Raw genomic sequence first — 10,102 nt, 5'->3', positions numbered from 1 at the left:
TTGTACCCAGTCGGACGGCGTCACGGCGCCGTCTCTTCAGGCCGAATCTAAGCACTACCTGCGCCACAAACATTGTTTAGTGTGGAAGAAGAGTCCCACCAGTCCTCCCGTCCCTGTAGAGCCAAAAACTTTGGTTGCCGAAATGCTCATATCTGCACATGACATCTCCTTCGTAGGCCACCTCGGTAGGGAAAAAAAAAACTTTCGAGAAACTTAAACGCAGGTTCTCTTGCATCGCCATGAACTCCAGCGTCTCCGGCGGGTGTACATCGTGTCTGAAATGCTGCTCACGGAAACCCCCACACGTAACACCCCATGCTCCTCTGAGTCACCCGTATGTGGCTGCAGTATAGTAGTGACCCCTGTGCAGAGGTCCAGTGGCTGACGTACGATTCCCTGTGGTGCTGTTGGTATTTCGAGCGAGCTTGAGGGCGTGAGAGCCGAAGTCGATGATGTAATGGTGTCTGACGAGGAAGTGTGCGATGAGAATGCAGTCACGCGGTATACCACGGACAACTAAACCAGGTAGAACGGTACTGGTAGTTCCCGGGACAGATATCATCAGGTCATAAACTCCTGGAACATCCAATGGGTTGCCATTGAGGTCGTAAAGAGTCTGGGGTACAGTCGCTTGGGTCGGGAACGCCTAAGCAGTTTCTGCACCGACATCGTAGTTGAGGACAGTCACACTGGATCCCGAGTCTAGGCAGCATCCTAACTGGCGATCCTTCAACGGCGCCTGTAATCATGATTGAGGTACCTCCCAGGTTGCCGGTGGACCACTGTATAGCCGTTCCCAGCGAGGCCGAACAAGGAATTGCCGATTAGTTTCCTGTTGCCGGATATCTGGAAAACCGGGACTTGGCTCATCCTCGTGTACGCCGTGTGCAACAGCATGCGAAGTGACTCGGATTGCCGCAGCGGTAGCACACGGGGACGTTTGCAGGGCGTGCAATTTGCAGAGGTGGCAAGGGCATCAACTTTCCTGTCCAATCCAGCTATCGCTGATGCAAGTCCCGCCAGTGGATCTGTCGTGGGTGTGGCTTGTGACACGTACGCCACTGTGTGCGATGCAGCGGAAGGAGATAGCGGAAATGGGCGAATAACTGCAAGACTAATAGAAAAGCATCGGCTATTTGAAAAGCATCACCAAGCGTTCCAGGGATAGCAGAGGTGACCTTGTCTCTGGTGGCAGAGTCGAAGCCAAGAATAAACGCATCTCGTACCATGTTATCTCTCATTTGCGGCGAACAACGGGAAGAGCAATAACTTCCGCTCGTCGGTCCAAGAACTACCTGGAGCTCAGGCGAGAAGGTGCTTCTCCTAGGATTGGAAGTCCCCATCTCAAGAATATGTGTCGGGTAGAAGAAATTGCTGAAGTACTGACGTGTTTTCAGCTGCCATGTCACTAAGAGGAATCCTACCGCTGCCACCAAAATGTAGCAAGCCGAAAAACTTGTGGGTTTATTCTTCGTCCGACTGGGATGTCCAAGCCCTTTTTTGAATCTAGCACGAGCGCTGAGTCACGAAACATACGTCGCACCGTCTCGCGATGTTCATCACGCCCATTTCGCAACCAGGCGGCCGCTACAGTATTATATATATAGTAAATTATTTGCCGTGCTGCGGAATATTACGCATAAATATTACACAACACTTGTGTCAGGGATCGCTAGAAAACGTTGTACTCGACTGGCTTCATGCAAACGTGATACTTTTTCCCAAAACAACTGACACGATAAACGTAGAAAATTATCGCCAAATATCATTGAGTAAGTTTGCTGAACCTCACTTCCCATATTATGACTTACCGTGATGAAAACGACCTTCTATTTGTAAATTAATGCGTGTTCGGCAAGAATCGTTCTCATTTTATTTCTTCAAAATACGCACCTCTTCAAGAGAGCCCTCCCGACTGGACACCTTGCGACAGCCGTCTCGCTTCCGATGCACGATGTATGCAGAGTGTTGAAGGTAAAAGTTCTGAACGGGCGGTCGTTTGAGCTCGGCATCAAACATGATGGGTGAGATGTGTTGTGCTTGGCGATAGTGACACAACAAGTATCACGTTTGACTGCAACGAAATGTTGCAGATTAATGTTTCCTCGTTTCGTTCGCATTAGAAATGGAAGAGATTGCATAATGAGACGAAAATTATCCTCTGGACCACTGCTGTTCAGATCTGAGTTTTAGTTTATTTCGTCGTACATCAACCATTGCTTCTTGGATCATTCTTGGAAGTGGATTCAAGCCACTTGGACGGACGTCGACAAACGCGAAACAGACACGTTGCTCAGTGATGTCCTATTTTGAAACACGGTCATTTTCGGACCCTGCAGATATATAGACATTTTTAGATATAAACCCTGGATTTTTAAAGCTGAAACATCGTGGCACACCAGTGACTTCTTCCTGTGGACATCACTTCTGGTGGATGCTGACGCTTTCATTTTAATTTTTATTTCAGAAACGCAAAGCGCTCAGGTGTCGGCAGCTTCCGACTTGGGTATGTGAAAAACAGCGACGTAGCGATGATTTTTTTTTGGGGGGGAGGGGGGGTCTATGGGGCATGTTTCCCATGGGTTCTTCGGTACAATATTTATACGAGAAAAATAAAGTTAGGACAAGGAGGCGCGAGAAGCTCGCTCTTCGTTCACTTCTTGGTTATCACGTGATCGAGTGCAGTCGTGTGTGATATTTCAACGAAAGGAGTGATGCTGTGGTATTATCGCTAGCTTGTAGACATCATGCTAATTCTGATTATACACCTGATGATAATTCTACATGGGGACAGGGGATGTCACCCTCATCTCCCTTGCCCAATAGCACTCCCAAAGGAACGTTTTCGGATCAGGGGTTAAATCCCCTAAACTTCCCCTCTGGCTACGTCAGCGTTGACACATGCTTTGCACAGAATCAGCGGCTATTCCATTCGATTACGTCGTGATCGTCCAATCTGTAGCGACAGTTCTACTGACACGAGAAACTGCAGGTTATTTCACATGTAAGGAGTTGAAATTCACAGTTGGGGAAATGAAGAAAAAACAGACAAGGCTATCAAATTTGGCATTTAATTGCAACCTGCAAAACCAAACGAAATGTATGGACGCGCAGCAAACGCACAATTAACAGACATGACATCGCATATTGACTGTCTCAACGGGTAACTGGGACTTTCATGGGTCGAGAGTACAGAGGGGATTTGAGCTATTGAGGAAGTGCTTTGTGGTGTTGCGCTTTTGTGAGCAGCCTATAACAACAGTTACAACACCACGCACAACCACCCAATAAAAAAAAAACACGAACAGTCTGTGGCTCTGGAATAGAAACACGCATAAAGCGCTTTGACTTTGTTGAATGTCGTTGCAAAATCAATATTCTCGCTACATGAGCTCATGAAGCGAAATGATTGGTCTGCGTAACACAGGCAGGAGCTTAATATTAGTAATTGGCTTACGTTTTTTATGGGTTTCCTTCAGACCATTTCAGGCATATGTTGGCACGCTCTAAATCTGCTGCAAGCCATTCAAAATCTGGCGTCAAAAACTCACCCGCACTGTTGGTGATAGATATGCTAATGTCTTACGAGCTCGTCTACGAAGCAGGGCACAGGCTGGCTAGTGGGTTCCAGCCTACTGCGGTGTCGAAGGGAATGAGCAGGCCGACAGCACAGCAGAAGCAGCTGTCTCGTCTAGGAGGCGGACGCGTATCGCGCTGCTGAGAGGAGATCGTCATTCCGTACTTTTACGCCTTGTGACTCCCCGCAATAGACCATTGACATTCTCCCCCAGCTACGCTGAGCAGAGCTAATGCAGCGTTCGCTCTGCGGGACATACCTCTCTCCAAGCTGCTGCATTAGTTAATCGAATAAGCCTTGGTGTGGTTTTCTACAGCGCAGTGGCGTTACCGCTTGAGACAAGTTGACTCTCCCCAATGCTGTCACTGCGGTGCTGTAGCGCGACCGCTCCGCCAGTCACATTCATTACATTTGCATAAATAAGATAACAGCTCATTCATTACATAAGTTATATTTCATTTGGTAAAGCGACTTGAACGGACATAATAACCAACAACAGGAAACAGGCACGTTGCTCAGTAATATCGTGTTTTGAAACATGGTCATTTTCAGACCCATTATCTTCTAGGATTGAGACCCTGAGTTTTGAACGCTGCAACTTGGCGGCATAGCAGTTGCGTCTTTTTATGGACATCGCGTTCTGGGAGATGCTGACTCTCTGTCTTTTTAATTCATATTTCAGGAACGGCAAGTGCTCAGGCGTCGGAGCAGTTATAGGCCCGGGTACGTGATGGACAGCAGCAAATATATTTCGGGAGGGGTTCTATGGGAATGGTGCACATGAAATGAGGATGTCACCCTCATTTCGTTTTCTGAAAAGCGCACTACCAAAGGCACGGTTGTCGATGGGGGTTGAATCCCAAACATTCTCACTGGCTTTGCCAGCAGTAACAGATTCATTGCACCAATTGAGCTGCCATTGCATTCAATTGCACCGTCAACGTCCCAAGTGTAGCGACAGCGTGTACTGACATCGGCAGTGTCGACTATATACCATCTAAAGAAGTGAAATTTACATTTGAGAAAACTACGAAAGACCTCACACTCGTAAATTTGTCAGTTCATTTCATGCTGCAAAAGAAAACGAGATGCATTGCGGCACAGCGAACGTCCCATGAACAAGCATGGCATCCCATCTTCAGGGTACTAAGGGGTAACTGGGACTTTCGTGAGTCGAGAGAGTAAATAAGGGGGGATTGCGGCTATTGAGGGAGTGCTTGATTCGGGTGTTGCGCTCTTCTTGTATTTTCCTCTCATTACATTACACTTTAGGAAACCTGTGTCAACATAGGTTCTAACTGAGTAGGAATTTTATCAACTCCAAGCTACGGTACATATTGACTTGACAGACTACCATGAGGATATGTAAGGAGGAGGAAAAAAAACTCTGGGAAGGACAGGGAGGAGACACATAGATAACATGCAACAGCAAATACACTGGGGGTACGCCGGGCATGAGGTTTGGTGCTCCGGTGAATTAAAAAAAGGCAATACGTGGCGTCGAAATGGAAATATGCATCAAGTGCTGTATGTTTATTGAATGTCATTGTGAACTCAAAATTCGAGCTATGTAAGCTCGTGGAGCGAAATGACTGGTCTGCGTGACAATGGCAGAACATTAGTAATTAATGGCATTTCGTTTTTCCTGGGTGTTCCTCGGGCGCTTTTGATACATATGTCGGTGCATTTCCCTTAGTAGTCGCGCCAGGATGCACATTATCTGACTACGTCAGAATGGTGACAGACGCACTGCACCGATTGAGCGACCATTTCATTCCATCCCATCGTGAAGGTCCATAGTGTAGCAATAGTGTCTGATGAGATGTGCACTGTCATGATGTGCACAGTTGAGAAGAGAGTAAGAATGCCACCAGGCATCGCCTCCGAAATACGCCGTATGACCGCACAGCAAACGTCCCATGGACGGACACAGTATTACACGAGTCGAGGATGTAAATAAGAAAGGGATTGAGGGAGTGCTTTATCAGTGTTTTCGGAGTGTGTTGTGCTGTTCTTGTACGTGTTTGCCTCTTGCATTTCAATGCATTTTGAAACAATATATTAACTTAACGACATTATCTACTGACATGTTGACCATGGTTTTGAAACCGTCTACCGATTGCGGCACAGATCAGCGGTCCATGCAGTGTTTTTCAAATAACATACGGCTTCTACAAGTGTAGCATTTCTGCGCAAGCAGCATATGTTGAGCGGGAAATATATACTCGCAAAAACAATTGATAACTGCCATTATGGCCGTTTTATGACTCATATCCCACAGCCGGCTGAATGGTCCCATCAGAATATGACGCTGATGGAAACGTTAGAAGAGTTGCAGATTGCGCAGTCCACAAGTTCTGATTGACTCACTCATTTACCTGTGTTGCTTAATGCATTGCATTTGGTACCGCAGAAGTTGCTCCCGCTCCTGCTGAACGTCCTGATGAAGTAAACCTCGTCGATGAACGTGAGTGCGAATATGGTTATCGCTACTTCTTCAGTGAGCAACTCCCTTAGATATCTTATCGCCCTACTACATCACGACATACAGTGTAACATCTTCGCCACCTGCATGTTAACTATCCCGTGCAAAGAGTGGTTTGAAAACCGAAGCGAATATGAAGCGAACAACTGATTTGGATAATCGAATACGAAGCGAATAAGTCTAGAACCGTAGCGAATAGGAAGTGAATAGCTGCAAAATGGACCGGTTTGCCCGCATAGGCGGAGTGGAAATCAAGAGCGAACGGAAATGTTAGCAGATAAATGATATGTTTAAAATAGGTCTACAAGCGCCAAATCTCTGTTAGTATCTATTGAGAAGGTAGTGAGGTAGGTGAGGACGAAATGGTATTTCACCACCATTGTTCTGACATAATAAAGGTCCAATCTGGACACGAAATGTGAAGTAAAACAGGCCTTGTCAGATGATTCCTTATATCGTTCCGATGTACCATGCAAAATGTTTCCTTTATATTCGACTCCAAGAATTTGTAATGCAATTCCGAACTTGCATCTCTTGCCCTCGACTGAAAGCCGCACTTGGAACAGTAGTGACGTCAGGAGCGTTCTGTTCCGGCATCATCTAGGCTCCTCTGAGCGGGCTGTGTCAACACCACCTACATACACAAGGCCCCTCCGCAGCTCCGTGACGTCACCCTATGCCGTCCGTCGGCAAGCCAACAATGGCGTCCGCTTGCTGTGGTTGCGTTCGGCAGAGATGCTATTTCGAAGACGAATTCACCCGTTTTCTCGATGTGAAACAGCGAACGAGCGTGTACTTCCGAAGAATAGGATCCTACTGCAGTGTCTGTGCCCATAACTTACGGAATAATTGCGTACACAGCGGCAAGCCCAGCGACTTACAACTTCTGCTGCTAAGAGTACACGAAAGCACGAATAAAGGTGAGTTGAACAGCTTTACTACTCGTTTGGACTGGTGTAGCTTTTAATACTTCCTCAGGAACAGTTCTAGAACGGTTTGCAACAGCATACTTCAAAATACGTGCAAAAGTTGTACTTTGAGGCGTACAATTACAGTTTTTGGATGCAACATTGACTACGTTATGAAGGGCACCCATAGAACGCTGTGATCAAATGGCACCATTACCGGCCTCGGTGGCTCAGTCGGTAGCGTGTTCGCCTTCTGATCCCGAGATCGCGGGTTCGAACCCGGCCGAGGACGTCAGCAACTCGGTGGCAGGGTACAAGTTGCTCTTCCGCGAGGGACGTTAAATAAGGGGCGCCGTGTGATGAGCTTTCATCGCACGTTAAAGGACCCTCAGGTGGGCAAACGCAATCCACAGACCGACAGCTGTGGCGTCGCTCATGATCTGAGTTGTCTCGCGACGTAACCCCCAATTATTATTACTATTATTAAATGGCACCATTAGTATTCACCTTGTAGAATTTTATCTTTTGTTTCTGAGAAGCTGCTTCTCCCTGTGCAACTGATCTGTCGCAGCTTAATGTTGTTCAACAGCCTGTTTACAGCTAGAACGTGTTGAAACGGAAGTTTCTATTGCTATAGCTATCTTCTTTCTCGCGAATGTATTGAGCAATGACGCTGGATCTCTCTTTCTGATTGTTCTCTTTTTTTCTCATGCAGAACTTGTCGAAGTACGATTCATGAAGAGCAGCATTGACAACAAACGTATGCGTTTCGGCTACAAAGGTGCTGGAATCTTCGCATTCTGTTGCTCAATGTTTGCTTCGTTGAGGGCCTCGAATGTAAATTCAGTAGCACGCTTTTTTAGGTTCTTTCTCTTAAGCGCATAGTAATTATACAGTGCACTACATGATGCTCGTTCAACGTCGACTCCCCTGTCAATGTCAGGGAATGCTGGTTGGAAGAAACACCTTAGAGTGTTCTTTTCGTTAAGCCTGTTGTTGCAGGTACACTTTAGGGGTGGGGGGTGGAATGGGTTAAACATGTAAAAAAAGGAAGAGTTTGATTTACATTTTGTCTGATACATTTGAGAACATTGTGATATCATTCCCCGCACTGACTTTCTTGCATTTGCTTCAGTACTCGCTTTTATTTTCTTCTCAGGTGCCTCTTGTGACGTGTTTGCAGTAGACAAACAACTGGTGTAAGTGGTGAACAGGTGCGGGACACACCATCAAGAGTCAGCCGTGTGTCCTTCAGTAACTACGACTTCCTTCCCTGTCTTGCAGTCAACACTGCGTGATGTTTTTGTGATTGGTTGTTGGAAAACGACGACAACTGACATTTGGCGGTTCTTCTGATCACTTGCGCTTTCAGTCAGTAAAGCTGTTCATACTTTCGCTAAGTGGCTCGTCCCTTTCAACAGGTTATGGGCCCAGGGCGCGTTGATCGTCGGTAATCGTTCAACCGGGTCTGCTCGTCATCTCCTGCTGCGTCGAGTTGGAAATTGCAGAATGAAGCAAATTCTCTGTGGCGAAGCTCGTTGACGGCAAGTACCAAGTATGGAAGTTTAAGATGAAAATGCTACTCATCCGGGGGCACCTGGTCGTACGTTGCGAGTGACGTCGCAGCGGATACAACGCCTGCATGGATCACCGGAGGCAGTAAGGCCCAGAGCACAATCTCCCTGAGCATCGATGACGGACAGATCGTGCACGTCTGTAACTGTACGTCAGCGAAGCAGATGTGGGAGGAGCTAAAGAAGGTTCACGAGCGGCAAACTTAAGCAACAAGCTTTATTTACTCAGGGAGCTATACCAGTCACGTGTGGAAAACGATGAAGATATAGACTTACATCAGGCGAATGTGGAGTTAGTAGAGCGGCTTAGAGGCATCGCGCAAGAAATCACCAATTTCCAAGTGGCTGCTCTTCTTCTCAGCGGGCTTCGGGACTTTTACGAAGCGCTGTCACCGCTCTGGACACTCGGCCAGATGACGACCTGACCTTGGAATACGTCAAAGGAAAGCTTATGGATGAGTATAAGAGGAAGCAAGAAATGTCTGCAGCGTGCGCACCCGACTCTGAATCGGCACTCCGTGTGCAAGAACAGCACCGTGGGAAGTTCTCCTCTGACACCAGAGAATGCTTCTTCTGCAAGAAGGTGGGACATCTCACGAATGACTGTCATGCCTGGAGGGCGCAGAGGAAATTCCGGAAAGGGCGTCTCAAACAGAGAGCTCGCACTGCAGTGTCACAACACTCGTCGTCTTCAGAGGTTGCGTTTCTTACGTCGACAGGCTCTACTGGGGAGAGCTGGTACATTGATTCCGGTGCTACAAGTCACATGTGTCATGACCTGCGGTTTTTCACGAGGAACTTCAAGGAGAAAGCAGAGCTTGTTACTGTAGCAAATGGTCAGCAATTCTCTTCTCACAGGATCGGTGATGGACTTCCCTACTGTCAGGTGTCCCGATCAACGGTCAATAGGATATGCATCAAGGATGTCCTTTTCGTGCCTTCTCTGGAAAGTAACCTACTCTCAGTCAAAAAGCTAGCTAGCCGTGGGAACGTCGTGACATTTAACGGGAACGTGTGGTCTGTCACGAAGAATGAGGTGGTTTTAGCGAAGGCAAGAGCTGAGAAGGACCTGTATCGGCTTGTGACAGCAAATTCTCACTCAGCACATTGCGACTCGCGACTCGGATAACCGGAACGGCATTCACGACTGGCATCAGCGCCTAGGATACCGTGATCCGAACGCTATTAAGCGCTTACAGAAGGAAGGCTTAGCAGATGGAATCCTCATCGAAGACTGCGGTCACCTGCTCAAGTGCACAAGCTGCGTCAGAGTAAAAATGAAGCGGAAACCGTTTCCGAAAGTCAGCACATCCCGAGCATGACACCGAGCAAAAATCGATATTTTCTGACGTTCATCGACGATTTCTCTCGCTATACTGTGCTGTATCTGCTCAAATCCGAGGATGAAGTTGCTTCAAAACTACAAGAGTTTCTGGCCATGGTGAAGACCAAGTTCGGAACGTACCCCAAAGTTCTTCGCGCAGACAACGGGACATAATATACTGGAGGAAGATCACGAGCGATTCTTCGTGATTGTGGCGTTGAGCTCCAGACAACT

General features: G+C 47.3%; 1 long non-coding RNA gene across 1 annotated transcript; it reads left to right on the top strand.

The window, feature by feature from the left end:
• The first annotated feature begins 6,106 nt into the window (after nt 1-6,106).
• On the top strand, nt 6,107-8,302 carry LOC135376215 (uncharacterized). Its single transcript, XR_010417580.1, has 3 exons — nt 6,107-6,982; nt 7,686-7,751; nt 8,130-8,302. It is a non-coding gene; the product is annotated as an uncharacterized LOC135376215 (long non-coding RNA).
• Nucleotides 8,303-10,102: the final 1,800 nt, after the last annotated feature.

The sequence above is a fragment of the Ornithodoros turicata genome, unplaced genomic scaffold (assembly GCF_037126465.1).
Source record: "Ornithodoros turicata isolate Travis unplaced genomic scaffold, ASM3712646v1 ctg00001057.1, whole genome shotgun sequence".
In the NCBI taxonomy this organism is placed as follows: Eukaryota; Metazoa; Arthropoda; class Arachnida; order Ixodida; family Argasidae; genus Ornithodoros; species Ornithodoros turicata.
Note: the sequence above shows the minus strand (reverse complement) of the source record. Positions and strands in the feature narration are given on the sequence as shown.